Source organism: Ovis canadensis, chromosome 18, assembly GCF_042477335.2.
Source record: "Ovis canadensis isolate MfBH-ARS-UI-01 breed Bighorn chromosome 18, ARS-UI_OviCan_v2, whole genome shotgun sequence".
Classification (NCBI taxonomy): domain Eukaryota; kingdom Metazoa; phylum Chordata; class Mammalia; order Artiodactyla; family Bovidae; genus Ovis; species Ovis canadensis.
In genome coordinates, this window is record NC_091262.1 from 60,623,271 (window position 1) to 60,647,836 (window position 24,566).

The window sequence follows — 24,566 nt, forward strand, 5'->3', positions numbered from 1 at the left end:
TCAGCTATTTCAAAGGCATCGTAACTATTAGGATGCTAATCTAGCAATAACCAGGTTACTAACGATTTACTTAGCTTTTATTTTCTTGTCACATCTTAAGAACACGTCCTTCCAAATTTACAACTCCCCTTAATTAGAGACACAAATGTTTTCTTATTTCTGACAAGTCTTCTGTCACGGAGAATTGCTCCTGCTGCAGACAACATGTGAACACAGTATCACTGCTTCCCTTCCATGTGCCCTTGCTAGAAGCTGGCGATAGGCAGACACCAGCAACGCCAGCTGCAAACAAGGGGGCAAACCCGGCAAACCGCATGAAACTGTGCTGCCCAGAGAAGGTGTGAAGAAGAGATGAAGCCAAATCTGAACTATGGTCCCCCCGAGTACTCATTTTCATTTTCTTACACCTAATGAGGCAGGAGTTTAAACGCTGGCCTGATCAGAGTCAGATGGAAGCCTTAGAGGAGTGGGACCCCCCACTGCCCTCCTGTCCCGACACCCTTTGTTACCTCCAAGTGAGCTGAGACCAGGCTGTGAACCATGTAAATAGAAGGCTTCCAGGTTAATGAAAAGCTTCAGCACCATTCAAAAACCTGGACAGAGGGTCATGCCGTCTCCTAATCCAAAGCAACTTCATGCCGCTCGGTAATAAACTTTAATGAACGCTGGTCATTTTGAATCATGAGCCTGAGAGACTGGCCAAGGGCTAATAGTTTCCTTACAGAATCTCTTCTTTAGCTGGGACAGAAGTACTCAAGTCGTGCATGAAAGGTAATATTCCATATGCCCCAATCTAAGGGGAAGTTTCTGAAAAGAGCAGTAAACATTTCTCATAAGCTGATGTTTTTATTAGGTGATGGCATGCTTTGTGCTGCATTTCATTAATTATCTGCAAGAGAAACTTTCTTTCAACGCCATGTCAGATTTGACCTACTGCAATCATGTAACATTGTATAAAGCCAGCCCGCTAAACAGCTTCTGCATCTTTCTAGGGGCATAAGCCTGGAAGGTAAACTAACAATTTCACTGATTCTAGAGAAACTCACTTCTCCCAGAGAAGCAAACAAGGATGTGTTTTACATTATTTTTAAAAATCTGTCTTAATTGGTTAGAAGAGTAATGCAGAAATGGATGGCTTTCTGAGGGGAAAAAGAAAAAAATATGCATCATTTTCAGAGTACAGAAAAAGCCATACAGAAAAATGTAAAGACCAAATGCTTCTTTGATGGGGGTAGATGCAAACCTTACATCCTTTGGATTCATTTTATTATTATTATTTTTTTTACTTTACAATATTGTATTGGTTTTGCCACACATCAACATGAATAAAATATAGTATAAATTATATTCCAGTTACCTAGTACACAGATTTTCCATAAGTCAAATCATATTCTAAGAATGTTCTTGCTTACACACAACAGAAGTCTAAAACGTACCAAGCCATGTATGAGGCACTGGGATTTTCAGGAATGCACAGAACGTTTCCACATTTAAAAGAGCCTCAAATTGAACTATTTCAAATAAACTTCTGTAGAAGTGTATGATCCAACTGATGGCCAAATTATCCTATTTGCCTCAAATGCCTCTTTCAAGAAATAGGTCTTGCTATTGGTTTCCACCTATTCTTGCAAAACAATTAGCCAGAATTTTAGACCTTCTCTTGACAGGCAAGTCTGGGAATTCAATGTAAATACTGGATTTGAAGATTTATGGGGCGGGATATTGTGATCGCACACCGGTGCTTCTCCAGTTTTTCAGAGATCATAATTCCTGCCTCTGTTTATTATTCAGTTTATGGTTGGAGCATAACAGATGATTCATTTTTAATGTGATAAATGTTTGGGGGTTTGTTTGAGGGAAATAAAAGTTTATAGTTCAGCACTGGACATGGATAGTAAACTGGAGTGTAAGGCAATATATTTCTAAAACATGGTGATTAGGATATTTATTTGCTTCTTTATACCCAGAGCTCTAGTGAAGAGTGACTGATGGTGTTTACCTTTAAACCCCTAAATCACATCATTCTGTTTGCAACTAGTGAACTTTCTAAACGGAATTCTCATTTTCTCAGAAAATTCAAACTACTAGTTGTGAAAGGAATTTATAATTCCTTACATGAAGGCAGCACTAACTAAATCTACACAAAGCATCTAAGAACAAGATATGAACAAAATAAAGTATCCTGACCAGTAAGAGCTCACAGTCTATGAAAAAGTGCTTAGAAACAATACTTTACATTATTTGCACCTATATTAAGTCAGGGTTTTGTCTAATTCATATATACAACTACTCATTCATTCATTTGACAAAAATTTATTGAGCACATACTAGACATTAGAAACAGTCCTAGAACTAGTGATATAGGAGTGAACAAGACAAAGTCTGTGGCCCCAGTGAATTTACATTCCAGGGAAGGAGATGAACAATGATCAAATAGGCAAATTCATAAACAGGTCCTAGTCCCTTCCATAATTCCCAAACCCCAGTGCTCCAAACATTCAAAACCCATAGTTTTCCTGTTTATGGAAAACTCACTTAGTGGCAAAACCTCACCTAAAAAGAAGTGCGGCTACCTGTAGTTTTTCTTCCATTCAGTGTGAATGGTTATATGTTGAGTTGCATAATTGTTGTATTTGATTATGGGGTGCTGCCTGCACCCCACCCAGGTGTTTGTAGTACACATGATAAGTAAATGCACCCTACGACTTTTATAAAATACAAAAATGCCTGAGTTCCAAAACTTATATGTACCTAAGAGTTATCTAAAGACAGTTTTCTTGAGGAATAACTGATATACAAAGAACTGCATATGTTTAATGTATACAATGTGATGAATTTGGACATCTGTAAACCCATGATGTCATCAGCACAATCAAGGTACTAGATGTATCCAACACCTATAGAGTTTCCTTGTGTCCCTTGGTTTTTGTGATAAGAACACAACATGAAATCTATCCTCTTAAATTTAAAATGTACAATACTATATTATTAACTGCAGGCACCATGTTGTACGGACCTCTAGAATTTATTCACCTAGCAAACTGAAGCTTCATACCTGTTGGAAAACTCCCCACTGCCTTCATCTTCTAGCCCCTGGCAACTACTACTGTAGTCTTTGATCCTGAGCTTGACTATTTTATATTCCTCATATAGATGGAGTCATGCCTGATTTGTTCTTCTGTGACTGGCTTATTTCCCTTAGCATAATATCCTTCAGATCCATCCATGTTTTTGCAAATAGCAGGATTTCCTTCTTTTTTAATGCTGATAATAGTCTGCTGTATGTATCTACCATATTTTCTTTATCTGCTTATCTGTTGGTGGACAGTTAGGTTGTTTATCCTAGCTATTGTGAATACTGCTGCAAAGAACACAGGAGGGCCAATATCTCTTCAAGATCTTGATTTCAACTCTTTTGGATATTTACTCAGAAATGGAATTGGTGGATCATATGGTAATTCTATAATATTTTTAATTTTTTGATGAGCCTCTATAGTGTTTTCCATTGTGGCTCTACCAACTTACATTTCCACAAACAGCGTATAAAAGTTCTGATTAAAGAATTTAGGTCTGTATATCATAACATCCAGAAGTGAATGAATAGATGCATAGACAAATGGGTGAACAAATAGATGTTTAGAATTATTTTTTTCAGGTGAATCTGATAACGCCATTAAAATACTTCGGCATCAGTAGATTTATACCTTTTGCAATGTCTACAACCTAAACCCAGGTTATTTGATATTTAATGGTTCATTTATTCTACCTCCTTGGTTTGCTGAGGAGACTAAAATGAATGAGGCACAGTCTTTGTCTTTGTGACGTATAAGCCAGTAAGGGAAATGGATATAAAAACAGAAGAATGTCACGCACTGTGATAAATACCACAGTCAACCTGGGAGGATGGGCAGAGGGGGTGACATTTGAGGAGCGCTGAAAGATGAGTAGCTGTTTTCTAAGCAGAAGTAAGAGAGGACCCTCCAGGAGGTGGATTTCTATGTTCAAAGGCTCACAGGCTTGTTGGAGGCAAAGGTCAGAAGGTCACTGTGGTGTTAGCACAGGGTACAGCAGGTAGGCAGCTCTGAGGTGCAAAGACTGGGGCCATAGGACAGCCTGTCTGGGGCTTTGCAAAAGAGCATAGGTGTGTGTTTGCAGGACATTTTCAGATCTGGAAGTGGGTGAAACTCTCAGCTTTTTGCTTTGTTTCATTTATCGTTTCACAGAGATCACACTGGGAGTAGTATGAAGTTAGGTTTGAATGTGGACCAGGAGTGGAAGGCAGGCCCCGGGGAGGAGGTGACAAAGGTTGAAACAAGGCAAAGGCCGTGAGGGCAGGAGGGTAGATTTCAGAGACATTTCCAAGGCAGATTCAAAAGGGTGTGGTGACCAATGGGTGTGTACAGTGAGGAAGAAGGAAGAGTCAGGGTGTCTAACCTGGAACACTAATGAGAAAAACACTATAACTGAAGACACTCATTAGGGCTTGCTAAATATTTTCCATCAACACCCAGATGTTCTCCTTTTTTATCACCTTACCTCAAAAAGTCAATTATATTCTGTTTTACATCACTGTGGATGCTATTCATAAGACAAAACAAGATGAAAACATTTTTTTTTGTACTTAGGGACTTTCTAGCGGGACAAGCAGAAGGAGACATTCAGTATATTCTCCATACTGTCAAGGACCAGATTCGTTTCCAGTGTCATAAATCATCATAATTAACAACCTTTCAACCAAATGGATCCCAAAGCACTTTCCAAATTATGCAACTCTGGAGGTGAATTGCCTCAGCTGTCCAACAGCTGTCAGCAGCACTCTGCCATGGGGACAGAACAAGAGGGAGGAGGTAGGGTCTCCACGGAATCCCCGAAGCATTTAGGTTTGTGGAATGCAATTCCCCAAAACAGAACTTGGCCCAAACAGGGTCTCATCAACTCTTCGTAGAAATGCAGCAGAAATGCATTCTTATCCCCAAATGGTCAACAAATTTCTCTTTCTTACAAAAGATACCTGTGAATGGAATCAATACCAGTCCTTTGCCTAAGAAAATCAGCTTCTATTTCAGATCATGTTTTCTAATTTTGGTAGTGGCTTCCTTAATAGTTGATCATGGCACAGTGGTTTCAGACAGAACCTCATTTCTTTTTCACATATTAAGATATCAATAAACAATTGTGGAGTTGAATTAAATTAAGCTGTTTGGAATCTCATGTGCTCAAATCCACTCTGTTTTTTCTTTTTTGCATCTAAGTTTGAGTTTTTGAGGGGGTCACTTTTGTAACCCGATCAAATCCTAACTTTTTCTCTCTCTCCTAGTTGGCTCAGGCCCAGCTGATCATTGTAAACCCATAGCAAATCCTTCAAAATATTCTTGTGATTCTGTGCTTTTCCAACTAAGGAAGGCAGGGAATTTGCGAAGTCATAAAATCAACTCTTAGCGGTTCTAATTTATTCTAAGAGTTATACCAAAATTGATATATTGTGAAGTGCAATGTAACATTAAAGTAAGTTTTAAAGATAAAATACAGGAATTTGAGTTTGCTGTGTACTACTCAGGTACATCCCTGGACAGTTCTCTCATTCCTCCCGTCCCCATATGTCCATTTGTATTTGTTCCCCTTTCATTTGATATGGAGAGGACTTTGGGGAATAATTTTATGAGATGTTCCCATAAGTACTTTTAAAGTATGACTCTCCTGGATAGCAGGGGAATTAATTACACATTTTTGAAATGACACCCCAATTCAGCAAATCTCATGTTAAGGAAATGACAGCAATGAAAGGGTTTTATCTGTTTCATAATAAGAACTAACATGACCAGTCTGAGAATAATTCAAAACAATGTGAGTCCAGCTGACAAAAACTATTTTACCAATACCATTCTAAAGGGAAAGCAAGAACATGGTATTTTTCATATCAATTTAACGAAGTAAAAGTTTCTTGATTGCCCGTCTAGTACGAATAACTGAGTGATACAAGGTGCAAAAAGATAGAAATGACATTTCTAAAGCTTTGGACTATGCTAATACTTGGGACAGTCTGTCTATATATCTCTGATGGATCTTGAAAAATCAGTTACCCAGAGCTTATTTCCTGCTAAAACTCATGCCAAAACTATAATGGACTCATTAGGATCTGTTATCATGCTCTATTAACTAGGCAGAATCAAGAGCTTAGACTTTTGTAAACAGTTGCACTTCTTTTATTTTGAATTATTTGTTAAATCACCAGTTAATTAATTAATTCATCTATCCATTAGTTCAAACCTTATTGTTCTCCAACCATGTGCCAATCTCTGGGCACATTTATTTTTATAATTGACATACAGCTCCCATAGCCACAGGACTTTCAGTCTCACGTGAGTACAGGTAAGTGAACAGATAATTGGCAATACCTGGCAGATGAAGTGTGGTGATGAGGGTGGGGAGTAGCAGGTGGGTGCCTGACCCTAACATCTCAGGGGGAGAAGGCCTTCCAGTGGAAGTGATGTGTAAACAAGGACCTAAAGGATGGGGCATTATCCATGGGAAGGGGAAGGAAAAAGGAAGAGGGAGAAGAGTTTTTGAGACAGAGGAACCAGCATGTGCAAAGGAAAAGCGAGCGAAGTGTTTGGAGCACAGAGTTCAGGATGGGAGAATGGCAGGAGAGGAGGAGGACAAAGTCACAGGGGTGAGATTTGACAGCCTTGTAAACAGAACTGAAAAAAGTGGGCTTCATCCAGAGGGCCAGGGGGATCTGAGCCACGAGGACCAGAGAGGAGCCTGAACTTTATTTAAATAGAGTTATCCTGATGCCCTGCTTACAAAGCAAGCAAGATATTCATGTAGGCTTCCTATCACATCAATCCATGTTTGCAGAGAAGTAACGACTGCTACCTGCAACAGACTCTTTGCCAGAAACGGAATGGCGTTTTGCATATTTCACAGCATTGAACACAACTATTTCATTAGGTAGGTAGGTATCACAACCTCTATTTTGCAGATTAGAAAACTGAGGATCAGTTAAGTAATTGGTGAAGTCATGCTCTAAGTTTCAGTCAGGATTTGAATCCAGGCCTGTCTTGCTCTGTAACTGAAATTCCTTTCGTACTTCAGCTTGCCAGCTACAGAAAGCAGTAGAAGATGCAAAGAAAGACCCCACCTACAGTCTCTGTTAAGAAAAAGGCTTATGATTACAGAAAGCTATTTAATCAGAAATCACATTTGACACTTTTTATTTTCAACCTCTCAAAAATGATATTCACCATAGTATCTTGTAACCAGCCTTGAAAAACTGGCTGATAGTTCATTGCTTTGTTATAATGTATTACTTTCTCCATATTACCTAAACTTTCCAGGCATCTAATAGAGCTGCAGCACAGGGCACAAAAGCCTACTAAAGATTCCGAATGGATTTTAGCACCATTCACTGAAAAAGAAGAGTGGGGATTTAGCATCTATTTAGGAAGCAATATTTTGGTCTTGATTATGCTCCATGGGACTCCTTCGAGAAATTCAGATTTAATGCATAATACAGAGTACACAAAGGGACCCATGGCAGGGGACAAAGATTCCTGCTTTCTACCTATTCTTTCCTTCTACTAGAAATGTTAGTGGTTAAAATGGTGATTAAAGGTTATGACAAGCAACAGTCCTCTTTAAATAAGATATACAATTTAAGTTTTAAAGTAGAGTTTATAGTCTGTACAGGGGTTTGCTTGGTATCTCGAAAGGAAAATATTCTAATTCTGAACAAGCTCACAGGGGCTGGGTCACTAGCAGTTTTTTAAACTTACCCTTGACTAGGCACAAATTATGTAAGATAACCTGGGAACCATATGTGTCACATGATTTGTTAGGGCCCAATCACACCTAATTTCAGTGGCTGAAGAAAAAGAGGCAAGCAATTAAGGGAGAGTTCGGTCAGCTTCTGTTCAGCTACGGACGGAAACTTGCACAGCTGGAGACAATTCTCAGCAAATTGATCAGAATTCCTTTACCTTAACTAGGGCCTGGCTAACAAGTCAATACCCATGAGCTTCTACAATCAAGCAGCAACAATTTAAGAACCCAGAACGGCAAGTCACCTTGGAGTAGCGAATAGCTCTCAGCCATGTCACTTTAAGGAGTGGGGACACCTGTTAGCTTGGGATAAGCTCTAAGCAAATCCCTGTACAGAGTATACACTCTACTTTAAAACTTAAATTGTATATCTTATTTTTCATGAATAACAAAATTTTCTGGGTAACAAATGCTCACTCTGGGTGTCAGGAGAATTAATCAGTTGATCATTATCAGTTATAAAATAAACTGATAAATGACAAAAATGGGAACTAGGAAAACCTATGGAAATTATTACTCTCAATGGCATAATATCTGGGTATTCAGAAAGCTGTGTCTCCTATAAAAATAAAAAGAAAGACTTACATTTTAATGTATGTTCTCCACATGGGCAGCTAGGAGTCTTCTCTGAGTTGTTAATCCCCAGAACCCCACAAAGTGCTGTTTTATATATACTAATGTTTGCTTTTCTCTTGTTTGCCAATATGATGACCACATCTAAAAACAAAGTCTTTTCCTGGGACAGATCAGCTACTTTAAGGAGGTTTCCCTGATTCCTAAATAATGAACATGGTACTCTGGAAGGATACCAAGGACATTACACATTTGGAAGAGTTAGAGAAAACACTGTTACATATTTTTTTAATAATAAAATAGATTTACCTCCCCTCAGCCGTATGATTATTTTTGCAGTTGCAGACTTTAACTCAAAGCCAAAAGTACTGGAAACACACTTGTTGCTATCCAAATGAGTATGTTGTGGATCCTATCCTTTACTGCACAGAGCAGAAAGAACCTACCAAGCAAAATTGCCTACATCCAGAGCAGCAACAAAAACAAAGATAAGGTCCAATCCGTTTCCACTAGCCAGCAAAAGCGAACCTGGTTAGTTTGCTTTAGTGCCGAAACACTCTTCTTGGATTCTAGTCTTTTCTTAAATATACAATTGCTATTTGGGAAAAAAAAAGAAACCAAACAATTAGACACAGCTGCTTACACCTGTCCTGCGCTCTGTTCACACTTCATGGTGTATCTTAAAGTGACAGCATATTAAAATGTCAATGTAATTCTTGCACATTATGTGGCTAAAATAGCTGAAAGTACAATTAGATTTCCTAGCATTATGTAACTAAACTTGAATCTTTTGGAGTGCCAAAAATTCATATATTTATTATGTGAAATATGTAATTTTCATAAGATTATAAAAACTTGGAAAAACTGAAGTTGACTTTCACATAAATTTATAAATTCCTATTGGCTTTTTTTGTTTGTGCATTTAGAGCATGGTCCTAGAATTCTTTGGGAGTCTACCATAATGCATTAGGCATAATACAGGAAATTTTGGATAAGAAAATTGTCACTCTAATATTTCCAAGACAAACACACAACTAACCATATTCAGCTCTAAATATATATATTAAAAAACCATACAGGAAACACGCCTAAAATCTTACGTGGAAACCAAATATACCGAACTTGACTATAATGAATATCAAAAACATGAAATGAGATCAAATTGCTTCCAAGCACCGAAAAAGGAAAATTGTAAATCTGTTAGAACATGTATTCCTGTTAGCAAATTGTGACATTCTTATTGTGAAAACCTGGAATGCAGCAAAATACTTATACTGTACAATTATTTCAGTAGCCAAAATAAAGTAGAATATTACAAAGGAATTTGGCACAAAACAATTGTTCAGGGGAAAGCAGTTTAATTAAGTTGTTCTTTTGAAAACTAATGATAAGATATGAATCACATATTCCAGATAAATGTTTCGGTAGAGCTCTGCTTCCATTAAAATCTCCCAGGGACAAGCCTAAAATTGCAAAACCTGAGATCCAGTGAGTCAATACTGTACTCAAGTAAAGCATTTCATGGGCTTCACTTGTGGCTCAGATGGTAAAGAATCTGCCTGCAATGCAGGAGACTAGGGTTCAATCCCTGGGTCAGGAAGATCCCCTAGAGAAGGGAATGGCTACTCACTCCACTATTCTTGCCTGGAGAATCCCCACGGACAGAGGTGCCTGGTGAGTTTACAGTCCATGGGGTCATAAGGAGTCAGACATGAATAAGCGACTAACACTTTCAAAGCATTTCACAGCAGATTGTCTGAACACTTCTCAGCATAATACTCCATACTTCAACTTATTACTCTCTTATAAACAAACACTTAGCCCTCTCTGAAGTGCTGTGTGGCTAGAGCACACTGTTTTTTATATCTTAGCTCTCATTTGTAACTTCTAGAAATCATTTCCTAATATGCCAAGTAGTGCCAGGACCATCTTAATTTCTCATCTCTCAAGACTACTACCAAATCCTGAGCACCTAGTTCCTACGCAGGGCCTGCCTGCCTTTCTCTACACATGTGGATAAGCAAACTAACACTTACTCCAATAAATAACTGGTTATACAGGGGGACGTGCTGTGACGGCTGCAGTTGCTCTGGCTTGGCTACTCTGGGTTCTGCTGGACCAGGGACAAACGCCACAGCTTTTTAATGGTCTGATCCCTGAGACTTTCATCAGCCAACACCCTATTTTTCAGAGGTCTTAGGTGTCCTCTGAGACCCTCCAACAAACACTGCTGCATTATATATCCAGTACTTTTGTTCCACTTGGATTAGAGAGCACAGTTAATATATTGTCTTATTTTTTTTTTCCCTCTTTTATACAAGAGTAGGTAGGGTGAAAATCTTTTAAACTATAGAAATCAGAAGTATATGTTTCATTTCAACTCAGGTTTGACAATGGGTAGATTGGTGTGGACTGTGTACACTGAAAGCAGTATTTAAAGTTGGGATATACTATTCCTTTACTTATTCACGCCTTCAGTCAGTACATACATCTATATGGCATTGGGCACAATGCTAGATGCTAGCAGTACAAATATAAATGTGACATGATCTCACATTTTAGAGAGGACTACAAAAATCTAGTAACACTATGATGTAAAATTTGTGTACTACATATATTATAGACACACATGCACATGGCACACGTGCCCTCATGCATACAACATATACATATACAGAATTTTATTCAGTGTTAGAGAAAGGAACTGCTCATATCATTTGAAGATACAGAAGAGAATTCATGGAAGTAGCTACATTTGAGTTGAGTTTTGAAATACGACAGAATTTGCCCAAGGAGAAGTTGTGGGAGAGTAAATTAAAAGACGCTTACTCCTTGGAAGGAAAGTTATGACCAACCTAGACAGTATATTACAAAGCAGAGACATTACTCTGCCAACAAAGGTCCATCTAGTCAAGGCTATGGTTTTTCCAATAGTCGTGTATGGATGTGAGAGTTGGACTGTGAATAAAGCTGAGCACTGAAGAATTGATGCTTTTAAACCGTGGTGTTGGAGAAGACTCTTGAGAGTCCCTTGGACTGCAAGGAGATCCAACCAGTCCATCCTAAAAGGAGATCAGTCCTGGGTATTCATTGGAAGGATGATATTGAAGCTGAAACTCCAATACTTTGGCCACCTCATGTGAAGAGCTGACTCATTGGAAAATCTTTCCTGATGCTGGGAAAGATTGAGGGCAGGAGGAGAAGGGGACGACAGAGGCTGAGATGGTTGGATGGCATCACTGACTCAGTGGACATGGGTTTGGGTAGACTCCAGCAGTTGGTGATGGACAGGGAGGCCTGGCGTGTTGCGGTTCATGGGGTTGCAAAGAGTCGGACATGACCAAGTGACTGAACTGAACTGAATCATTGTAAATATAAGTAATGCATATAGTACTTCACAAAGAAAATTAAAGATTAAAGAAAGAAGGCTTAAAGTGATTGCTGTCCTCATCTGTAGCTACTTCACCATTGGTGGTAAAGTACCAGTCCAGAAAGGTCCAATGTATAGAGTCAGACTGCCTGGGTTTGAATCCTCACTCTCTCCTTTACTCATTTCTTGACCTAAGTTCCAGATTCCTATTGGTAAAAATGGGTATAATAATTCACAGGCTTGTTGGAAGGATTAAAATAGACAACATGGTAAAGAACAGTACATAGCACATGGTAAATGTTCAATAAATATTTGCTAGTTACTTTTATTACTATTATAACTATTATGTGTAGTTACCAGCCATGTTTAGAGAATAATAAATGATAGTTGGGCACAGATAGAACATATGTATGCATCAGAGTCAGTGAAAACAGTGGATTCTGAAAAAGGTAAGTTGGGATTCTCCCCCAAAATCCTCATATGTCATGCTAAGGAATCTGGATTTGATCTCATCAACAAAGGGGGACCGTGACTGGTCACAGAGTTCAGCAAAGCACCTGCTAAGAAACCTGCAGTGTACAGACACCTGCAGTGCAAGAAGGGAATTGGTATCTTTTGTACTTTTCTAGGGCATGAGGCTGGGGAGGCCATCCTTGGAAACTACCAAGGTAAAGGGATGACAGTAATTGCATTACATTGTCTGTGCAGAGTTTTTAAAAGATAATATACTTTGGCTTGCTTTTGATTATCACCATGCTCTGGCCATTAGGAAAAATGTCACTGATAAAATATGTTCTTCCTTGCTGGGTGGGCCATCTTCTCGGAATGCCACTGCTTGGTGGTTTGTTTTGTGAAATTTGAGGAGGATTATCAAGCACCAGAAGTGTCTATTAGTATTTCCTGACACATGAGTATGGGTTAATTCAAGAGCAGGAAGTAAACCTGAGGAACAAACAGCCAAACTGAAAGCTTTCATGGGGCCAAGTCATTGAGAAAAATTAGGGGCATCTCCCAAGGAAAAAAGGTCAAAGGGGGAGGCATTGTGAAGCAGACCCTTGGAAAAAGAAGTCAAATGACACTGGATGGTGGCGATGACGAGGAAGATACAGACATAGAGAAGACATCAAATAATGTAGCTTACTCACCTGTAGCTACCTCACCACTGATAGATCAGGTGCCAATCCAGAAAGGTCCAGGCTTGTGGTTTTCAAGAACATCAACACCAGCATCCTTGTCAAGAATGCAAATTTCTGGACCCCACCCAGAATGGCTGAATTAGTAACTCTGGGGTTAGGCCAAGACATCTGCCAACTCTCCAGGTCTCTCCCCATCTGTGGAACAACCTGTTTATGCTTATTATGCATGAGACCAACAGATTTGTTCCTTTGTTTAACCCAGTGGTTCTCAAAGGAGGTGGGAGGTGATTTTTGGTTCCCTAAGGGACATGAGACAATGTCTGAAGACATTTTGGGCTGTCACACTGGGAGGAAGGTGCTTCCGGCATCTAGTGAGTAGAAGCCACGGATCCTGATAAAACATTTTGCAATGCCCAGGGCAGACCCCACACAACAAAGAAACAACCAGCGCACAGCGTCAGTAGAGCTGAGATTGAGAAACCCTGGTTAACTTCATGAAGAAAGAGGTTTCTTGAGGATCCCTGTTACGTCGGGGGTGGGGGGTGGGGGTAGGGAAGGAAAAGCAAAGTGGGGAAGTCAGTATCTAATCTGGTGTCTTCGAACACAAATCCCCACTTGCCTGTGAGGAATGTTTACTGATTGATGACTGACTCTGTTTATTGTTGGTCTGTAAAGGAAGTAGGAGCTTTATGACCCTGACCAGGAACTGCTGGCTCTGTTTGCTCTCCCTCTCTTGAGCTTGTCCTTCTGTATATTGTTTCTACCCCAACTTCATTCTTTGATTTGAAAGCAGTCAGGCCAGTCCTGATCTGGATCTCAATATACCCCTTGTGTCCTGACTGCTTGGACATGGCTTTTAAAAAGAGAGGGGGACTATTGGTGACTGCTAGTTTTGGTTGGTGGGCACTGCAGGGACAACCTCCCTGAATTGCTGATGCCAAGATCCCCTCCTTTCTTAATTTGGGAAAAGTCAGTGAAAAGGGGGCCACTAGCACCACCATGGAAAGATACGAAACTGACGAGAGCTGTGCCAGACACAGGAGGTGATCCATATGGGAAAGCAGCCCTGGGATCCCCACACCTTGGCACACAGTGACACAGCAGAGGCGGGCACACAAGCCACTTATTGAGTGAATTTGGCTAGAATTTGAATGAGGCAGGAATGGGGCTTAACTGTGGGACCGAGGGGCAAGAAGGAGACAGATCTATGGAGATGGAATGCTGGATGTTGGAAACATGTCCCACACACACAAAAATGTGGAATCAGAACAAGTGAGAGTCACAAATATTTGGCTTGCTTTCTTTTCATGTAATGTGGGGGAGGCTTGTCTGCTGTGCTGTCCAAGAGAGCTTGCTGCTGGTGCAAAAGGCCATTACATTCCTGTGAACAACTCTTGGCATCTTTTTTTCACAATGATTTTTACAGCCCTGACATTTCCACAGGGTCTTTACACATTTACCGCTGTTTGATGTATCTATCATGCACTCCAGTAGCCAAATGGAACACAGCTCTATTTTAATTTTAAAGGAAACTGTTTGCCTTTGGAGTCTAAAATGTGCTTTATCTTACACCTGGGGTCTGGAGATGCCTGGGTTTGGGTCTCCAGATTTCTTATTGTCAACTGCCATGGAGATGGGCAACAGACCAACACTGGAAGGCTCACTTCCTAAAAGACACCGAGCCAGGAAGCAAAAGGCTGGAGGATGGAAACACCTTTCAGGCAGTACCCTGGGAGTCTCTATTTAAACAGGTGACCTTGCAGGGAAAGGCTCCAGATCCCATTACCAACTGGCTGGCTGAGAGGCAGATTTGTTTTTATAGGCTCTCAAGGCACATGTGGGGGGCCAGGAGTAAATATAGAGAAAACTTGTTGAGGTCTCGCTCCTCTTACACACAATGTAAAGAAAAGAACATGATGCAAAGGCTTTTTTGAGAACAGCAACCTACGAGTAAATGGGCAGCACACCAAGTGGTCATCATTCAATTAAAGTTTTAAATTGACTTTATGTAGTGCTGTGCTGTGCTTAGTAGTTCAGTTGTGTTAGACTCTTTGAAACCCCATGGACTGTAGCCCACCAGGCTCCTCCCTCCATGGGGATTCTCCAGGCAAGAATACTGGAGTGAGTAGCCATGCCCTCCTCCAGGGGGATCTTCCCAACCCAGGGATCGAACCCATGTCTCCGGCATTGTAAGCGGATTCTTTACCATCTAAGCCACCGGGGAAACCCATGAATATTGGAGTGGGTAGCCTATCCCTTCTCCAGGGTGCCTTCTCGACCCAGGAATTGAACCAGGGTCTCCTGCATTGCAGTTGGATTCTTTACCAGCTGAGCTACCAGGGAAGCCCCGACTTTATGTAGGGGAATTTGCAAAAGAAAAAAGAAAAGTATGAGATATTTCAGCTCTCCTGCTTCCTTCAAGGAATGGTGAAAAGAGGAAAACAGCTGCCTGTATATGAAGGAGTTTAAGGGTCAAATATTGCTCTGCCCAGCGGTGCTGACATCACTTGACTCTCCCCAGGAGAAGGGCACTGGCATCACTCGCCAAGTTGGCCAACCACAGGCGTGAAGATGGGCTGCCCCAGCCCCCACTTTGTTTCTCCCTGAGTACCTACGGGGTCAACAACTGCAAATGAATATTGCAATTCGATTCTAAAACTTTGTTTTTACTGGCTTTTGGGGGCAAGAATTTTTTTTTTCACAGTTTATGAAAACACAGTGTAGCCAGTAAGTTATAATGTGAATGTGAGCTTCAAACTTTGCATAGTCATTAGGCTAATCATTAGTCATTTGCGGCTGACAAGGAGGGTTATAGTTTGACACCTGGCAAAAATCAAGCAGATTTCAGAGAATTTGGAGCTGGGAAATGAGATGGAAAAAACACCCTCTTTTTCCCTAGGAGGTCCCATGAAGTAACGTTTGCAAACCTCTTTTCTCCCCATAGAAGTGAACTGCCCATGATTCAGGGCTCTGATGTCTCTCCATCTCTGACTGTTGGACCCCCACCCCGCCAAGAGCCTTGTAAGCACTGGCCAAAGAATCCGCCTTCGAGGGTTCCCAGAAGTGAGCCTCTGGGAGTTACGAGAAAGAGATAAATAACTTCTCAACCTGATGCTTAAGCAACAAGAGACCACCAGAAAGTTTCAGTGTCAATTCTGAAAATATTTTTTGAAACATCATAGAGTCATGGGAGAAAGGAGTTTTAGAATGACAGAATCCTTAGGTCCTAACATCTCCATACAATTCCAGGTTTTCTTCTGTCCACTATCTAGGACCATTTTCTTTTGTGTAATGTGATCAAAATAGCGAACCCTGAGTTTGTCTTTTCTGACCCCTGACCTCTCACAGGTGTTCTGGCTCATTTCCTGAGAGTTATGTTTGATTTGGGAATGCTTCCTTCTTTTCTCCTGTTCCCTTGTTACAGTTTGAAACCTGGAACACACGCATACAAGACCCCGACTATCTCCCTGTGCTCCCCAAAAACACTCTTAAATGTTCTCTCAGAACTTGGCAAGCATCTGGACAGGGACAGTTTTCTCACACTCTGGGAAATCAAAATGTAAAACAACAGTTCTTTTCTAATTTTTCAAACTGAGGATAAATTTCGAGGTCATTTCTTTTTCTTTTCCTATTTAACCTAAAAGTTTATCTGTTTTGTACTAAAAAGAAGTCAAATAAATAATCTACTCAAATTTCCAGTATGTATTAATAACAAGGAAGCAGAAGTGCTAATGTGAGATCCTTAGGACCAAGCATAGCAAAAGGCCAAAACTTATTCCAAGATTATTACTTCAGAAGCAATGATTAACATTTTCTTAATAAATCTCTCTCTCTCCCTCTCCCTCTTCCTCTACCCTCCCCTTCCCCTTCCCTGCCTCTCTCAGATTCCAGAAGAAGAGACTAGAAAATATTACTTTTGGAAGTCATGCATAATTTTTGTTTTGAAATGGAGCTAGAGCCCTGCTTGACACTACTGCTCTATTAATCCTGGTTGCTTTAAAAAATAAAAAGCTTAAGATTCCTAGCAAATCCTGATAGAAAAGAGATTTCTATATTTTTTTAATTCAAAAAGAGGTATGCCAATTTACTGAGCAATGCAATAATCTCTCCCTACTCCATCTGGCATTTTTCATTAGAAATAAGCAAAACAGACAAAAAACCTAGCCTCTTGAGCCGTGCAAGTAAAAATATGATATTGTCTGCACTGAAAACATTTCCTTAAGGAGTGTCCAGGCTGGCCTCTAGAAGCTCACCCATCACTAGCATCATTCTCACCAATCTTCTCATCACCCGTGAGAGTCCTCTTTCTACTCTAGTGGGTGGGGTCATCCCTGCGTTGGAAAGGAAAAAAGACCCTTGGACCTTGGCAGAGAAGAATGGACAGGACTGAGGCAGACACAGCTATCCTGGGTCTAGATGAAACTTTCTTGGTGTTAGCAGTAGTAAAGGAGCAGCTGGTGCAGAGGTCCTGGAAAATTCACTGACACAGAGTAAATATATGAAAATTATTTTTAATTCTTTGTGATATAAAGCTATAAACCACAAGTTGAGCACTGAAGAAAATACAGCACATGCTGTATAAAATGCCCAGGTTATGTGGCCAAAAGAAATATGTGAATTCCATAAAGTATGTGAATTGCCCTTGTGTGAAGTTTGGCTGATGATTTCAGCAAAAGACAGGTTTAGTGTTTTTGTTTGTTTTATTTTTCCAAATACATAATTTTAAAATACACATGCATCAATTTTTAAACTACCTTCATTCAATAAGTACTTATCTAGCACCTACTTTGTGCCAACACTCTTCTAGACACTGCATACATACATCAGTAAGCAAAAGAAGGTCTCAGCCTACATTCCAAGGGAGCCGGACAGTTAACAAGTACACACAGAAATCAACATGATGAGATCAGAAGACTAGAGCAAAGATAAATGGGGTAATGAGAGCGAGAGAAACACAAGAGGCCACTTTAGATGAGGTGGCCAGGGAGGACTCTGAGTGGAGATGACAAGTGAGCAAAAGTCTGAAGGCTGAGATGGAGCCAGTCATTTCAGGAGAAGGGATAGCAGGCACACGGGTTCTGAGACAGGAGAAAGCTTGGCATGTTCAAGGAATAGAGAAATCCCACTGCTGGACATGTACCAAGATCACGTTACTTTTAGCAATGAAGACTTGACTTTGGAAACATAGAATGTCAGACTAGAAGAAGCCTCCAAGATCATTTAGGGGAATAGCATTAATTTCTAGGTGAGAAATCAAGTCCCAGAGCATTCCATTGACTCCAGCTGCTTGAGCCAACAGTGTTGAACTAAAATGCTGGGCGCCTGCATTCATCTTTCTGCTTGATTAGATGTCTCTTTGAGCTGTTAATCACATTCTTGCCTGACACTTAAAGCCTGTCTACAGAGGATCATTTCTGTTAATCTATCCTTTTAGGATGAAAATGGGTCAGAATTCTAACCAGTTCCCACTTTAGGACATCTGAAAAAAAAATTTTCTTTAGGTATATTGGTTATTTTTCAGAATTTAAAAGGACACAAATATAGAAGTTTAAATTCTAAAGACTCTTTTTCCTTGAGACTCCAGCAGTACTCAATTAGATCTGATAGACATTTGCCATATCGTATCTTTTTTATAAAAAAGAGAAATGCATTTCCCAGATAGAGTTTGATTACCAAAAATTGAGCATATTCAGCTTAATTTTGGATTATTTTTCCTATAAAAGTATGTAACTTTTTCAGTACTCAAAACTGGAGAAAATATTATTCAATAACCCCCAAATGGGAAAATTTTATTCTGTAGGAACTTGGCCCAGACTATGTAGAGTTGTATCCAGAGAATATACAGCTCTATTTATCATCTTGCAAACTTCTTCATTATGTCAAAACTAAATCTCAGCTGTGCCCTGACTGCAAAGAAAAAGCAATACAGGCTATTTTAGCCATCTCAATAAGAATATTTTGAGAATTAATCGATTTTCCAGGAATGTTTAAACAATTTTATCCATTTTTGGTCAAGGTTCACAGTTCTGATATTACATTATCAGCCTTGAATTTAAGTTTGTTTAAAGAAATTTTTTATTTTTTTTTATTCTTGGAAAGGAAAACCAATCTTCCAGCATGTCCACAACAACCAGAGTCTTCAACTGCGCTACAACCCCAGCAATTCTGATGTCATTCTTCATTCCCACTATATGCTCAGCTCAAAAGGAGCTTTCCCATGGGCAGGTCCCCAGGTTCCAAGGGTCAGCTCACAGTTGTGCTTTCTCTTCTCAAGCAGCTTCTTTCTCAATGCTTTCAGGGTTCTCTCGTGATATAGGAAGAGCTCGAATAAGTAACTCAAATATTTTCTGCATGACACAAGACTTTTAAGGGATATTCCAGCCCTCTACGACAGACTATAGATGCAGGTGAGGAGCAAACACCCCTGGTAAGACAATTTTATTTTCACTGGTGATGTTGCTTAAGGTTTAACTAGAAATCATTTAAAATAAGTGCTATAGTCAAATAAACAGCAAACATTCTGAATTTTACTATACTTCTTGCATTTAGAGTTAGAGCTTTTCTCAAACAGCCTTTGGATAGCTTCTGAAAATAGACATGGTTATTAGTTCCAAATTCTCTCCTTCCCCCAAAACCTGTACTTAAAACAGATGATAGAGAAAAGTTTATGAATGCATGTTTTAAAAATACTTTAAAAATCCCATTTGTTTTTTAAATCAAAATAATCCCAAATCAGTTTATTTTAATCCTATACTTTATACTCATATGATATTCTAATAATACAAGATGGGAATCTAAACCATGGTTAAGGCAATATCTCATTATAGGGGAACCTGTCATAGGTATTAGCTAAATAAGTAGATTGATGAAGTTGCTGAAAATTTTAAAGCAAGTGGGATAAAACCCTGGTTGGGGACTAAGGGATGGGATGGGGGAGGTGAACAGGGGAAGCAGTCGTCATGCTTTGGAAGCAATTCACTTTCCCGTAACAAAGATAAGAAAGCCATTTAAGAAGAATTTACCTTTCAGCTTAAAAAAAAAGAAAGAATGTCTGAAAAAACCCATTGACAGGCATGAAGAATCCATAGATGCTTTGCCTCATCCTCCTTGGGATCCTCATGGGAGAAGCCTTTGCAGGTAAGCAGAAAGAAGAGAGAAGTGTTCTTACGTGTTAGCTAAGGGAGAATCTTCTAACTAAGCCCATGTCATTAGTGGAGGAATAATAGCTGCTGTACTTTAAACAAATACCAAATCTGTATTTTAACATTTTTAGACAAAAACATAAATTAAGGGGAAATGAAACATTTAACAAAATTTCCACAATGTGAGTCATAAAAACAGCATGCTCCTCTGGGGAATGATTTAAAAAAGACCTCCATTTACAAAATAGATACAAGAAAAGAAATTAGAAACAACATTTCAAGATTATGAAATGCATTACAGTTGATTTAACCTAGTAGAACTTTGTTATTTTATGTAGGAGGAACTGGCTGGATTTAAATATATATATATATATATATTTATTATTTAAATATATTTATATTTATTATATATAGGGATATATATTTATATATTTATTTGGTTGCACCAGGTCTTTCTGGGGTATGCAGGATCTAGATCCCTGACTAGGGATCAAACCTGGGCCCCCTACGTTGGGAGTGTGGACTCTTATCCCCTAGGGAATTCCCGAGGATTTTTCTTTTTGAAGAAAGGATTTGTTTCCCTTATCAGTAAGTCTGAAAAATAATTTTAGCCTATGATAGCAAGATTATTCTACATAAGATCTTTGAGACAAATTTTTTGTTCAATGCCTCAGAGCAACAGGTCCTTAGATAGCCTCTCTTTCTATCTACTCTTCATTATTATTGGGCTGCTGGAGAAATGATTAAAACTGTCCAGCAGCAGCAAAGGCCCACATGCATGTAGCATTCACTATGGATTAGAAAACTCTTGCAACCAACCTAGCCAATGGCTTGGGTTTATGTTTAGTAGGAAGGACTGCCGAACATGAGGGAGGGGCAAAACTGTTTACTGTGGGCCCTCCTGAGTTTTCCACAGTATAGATAAATGTGCTTATGGGGTTCCTTGTTTCCCAAAGAGAGGCAGAACATTGTCAAAGTAAAAATCCCAGGAGTAATATTAATGAAATTTCTTTCTGGGGTTACAGGCTCTCATCCTCCACCCTTCTGTCTTTCTCCAGAAATCCACACCTATCTAGAACGTCAGGTAGCATTCCTACCAGTGCACAAAATAGGACTATTTTCTCTTGTTTTAGGGTCAAGCTTAGGTTATATTAGTCTTTTTAATTAAATCACTATACAAACATGGGACCTTTTAAAGTTTGCCTGAACTCACTGGCAGTGACAAATTTAATTTGTAATAAAGCAATTAGGTGAGGGGAAATGGCATTTTAAAGCATTTATTCCCTTAACACATATTCACTGCTGCCCTATGATATGCCAAGGAGAGCATAATTAATTGTCACCTCTACCCATTCCAAATATATTATCCATCCTGTGCACAGTTTTTATTTGATTATGTCAATAAATAAAATCTCAAATGATGACTGCATGGAAAAAATGACATACTGCATCAGTGTGAATCTGTGGTGTGCCCACCACCCAGGACTTTCTGGCTTTGGCTCAGTAAGTACAGAAAGACATTTCAATTAAATAAAACAAATCCCAGAGAAATCCTGATATGCTCATGCAACTTCAAAAGCAAAGGTGAAGTTACACTCACAACGCCTTTCAGGATTCTGTAACCATTTTGTGCTATTATAAGTTGCCATTGATTGATTTAGCTAAAGGACAACGACGAAACAAAAATACAGTTTATAAAAATGTGGTTCTACTCCTTGCTTGCTTTACTTCAGACACATTCTCTCCATGGTTAGAAACAAGCCATGACAGTGGTCTAGCCCCAGATTTCTATGCATGGTGAGAAATCAGGCATAACCATGGTCTAACCCTGAATGTGATCTTAATGTTTTATACCACGGACAAATCATTAACATATGGAAATAACCCTCTCAGCTGCTCCATAATTGTTTTTAGACCTATAGACTCTACGGCATCGACTTTAAACTCCATCTTGAATTTTTTCCACTGTTCTCTCCCAATTACAAAAGGATTTTCTTTTTTCTTTCTTTCGTTTTCTTTTTTTTAAGGATCTATTGGGGAGAAGAAAAATTTCATTCCTTGTTTCCACCCTGCTGTTCTGTTGGCCTCAGTGGCTGCTCAGCGTCCCCTCTCCAACCTCTAAATTAAGTGTTCATTTTCGAGTTCACTGCTGCTCTCCCCCCACCCCCTGTAAAGGAAGGCTGTGGATGGTCCCCAGCCCCGTTCCTCGCTCTCCACTGGGCTCCCCACCAAGCAGCCTCTCACCAGAGCCTGTCCTCAGATTTCTCTTTTTAATAAAGTTTATGGTGGGCTTACACCTCTAAATCATTTTTACTCATCAGGGCCGCTCACCTTCCCTCTGTAACAACCGACACTCACTCCCCTCCCATTGCCTGGCACTGATTTTTTGCCCCTATAACCTCTCTCAGTAGGACAGAGTGTGTTTTCTCTGGCTGGAGATAATATATTCCCATATCACTCTCACAAACCACAGAATGAGCTCCGCAAGGAAACTGCTCTTCCACTTCCCGTCATTGCTAACAAAGCAGTTTACAGAAATAAAACCAATGAGAACCACAGGTTAAAGAGATTGTTAACATACACACACACGAAAAGAATTTTTTACATGAAGACTTTTTTTTAACAGAACTGCCTGTAGGGTGTTCAGCCATGGTTCCCAAAGGCTGACCCAGAGTCAGGCTTAAGATTCACCCAGGAGGGTGTTAAACATAAATATCCATAGGCCCCACCCCCAGAGTTTCAGATTCAGCAGGTCTGAGGTTTGGGAGCCTCAGAGAGAGACAGAATGTAAATCAATCTCAGTAGCTCGAGTAAAAGCCCCATAAGCACATATATAACAACACATGGATGCCAAATTTTCAAGCCATGTGAGGCCTTAGAATTCACACAGTGATTAATATGTTTGAGGAGAAGTATGATAAGACTTCTCAGTGCAAGATAAGTCCTGACGTGAAGAAGATGAAAGCCGAGGTGTGTATCGGCCTGTCCACTCACCAGCAGCCTGTACCTGTGCCTGTGCAATAAACTGTGAGGAGGCCACCTCACCCCTACATCTCCCTGCCTTCCCCAGCAGCCCCCAAAAGATGTGCCACACATCTCTTTGACAGGACATGTTTGCAAAGATCAGTCTTTATAGGATGGCCAATTCAGTTCATTTATAACTGATTTATGTCCCATTCAAAAATGAAACAAAACAAAAACGATGAAAAATGACTCTGGGCAAAATAGAATGCACACCTCAGTAATTCTGTCTTCCTGAAGCACAATGAGCCATTTCCCTTCCTGGGAATAAAAGTGTGAAGGGGATGTAAGCTAAAACCCCCGTGGAGTGTAACTTTGGTAAATCTGTGGGGTTTTGAATATCACTCTTTCCACACCAGTACAGACCATCAAATGCACATGTGGTAAAATTCCCTCCCACCTAGGATCTTGCTTGTTTGCAACTGTCAACCTATTTTAAGCAAGAATATTTTTCTTACTAAGGAACCACCGGACCATCTCTCTTTCCCCATAAAGAAGTCCTTTCCCCATTGCCCTCTAGGCTTGTGCTGTCTAATCCCATAACCACTAACCATACATGGCTATTGAGCATTTGAAATGTGACTGTCAATGAGTAGATGTATTCTAAGTGTAAAACAGATATCAGATTTCAAGGACTGAGTATAAAAAAAAGAATGCAAAACATTTCAATCGTTTTTCCAGAGATTAATATGATGGCTATGATAATGTTTTTGATATATGAGGTCAAATAAAATATTGTTAGATGAGATATATTGTTAAAATTAATTTTATAAAATATTTTTTTACTTTAAAAAATATAGCTTTTAGGATGCATTTTATTTCAAGTAGCCAGTGCTATCCTAGGTGAAGTCCAAGGCGTTACTTTTCATCTCAGAGCTTGTCACCCGTCCTCCATCGGCGCCTTCAGTGCCGTGTGTGAGCTCACTCCACCCACCTCTCATCATGACATGCCTCCTGGAAACCCTCTCATCTCACTGTTACCCGGTCCCATCAAACCTCCACTACAAGCTTGAAATGTTTTGCCCACCATCCTTATCAAGTAATCGCTACCTTTTTATTTCAACAGATCCTTATTTCCCATATCTCTTTCATGAAATCATCAGTTTTTCAATGAAGAAAACACAGTTGCATATTATTCACTTCTAGACATTACAATTTGGCCACAGAACTCACAGGGCTCTTATTTCTGATTGTTTCCCAACACTCATTCATTTGTTTGTTCATCAGCATTTACTGGGCCCCTCCTGGAGGCCAGGCACTGTGCAACCCACGGGGGTTCCCTAAAGATGTCAGTGCACAGACCCAAGGTGGTGTGCAGAGTAACGTCAACAGGAACTCACAGATAAAACTGATGCTCTCCCGTCCTCAGACCCAGGAGGACTCTCTACTTATAAACACCCTTCTGGGGAAGGATTTAAATGCAGCGCTCACATAACACAAGTCTTCCAACTTGGAAACCTGAAACCTCCTGACTCCCTATTAAACATTTCCCCTCTCTCACAT

The 24,566-nt window shown here is 39.8% G+C and overlaps 1 protein-coding gene across 4 annotated transcripts in view; it reads right to left on the reverse strand.

Annotated features, from left to right (window-relative positions):
- Positions 1–24,566, reverse strand: part of SLC25A21 (solute carrier family 25 member 21) — a 554,176-nt gene that overhangs the window by 184,317 nt on the left and 345,293 nt on the right. The window lies entirely within an intron of this gene.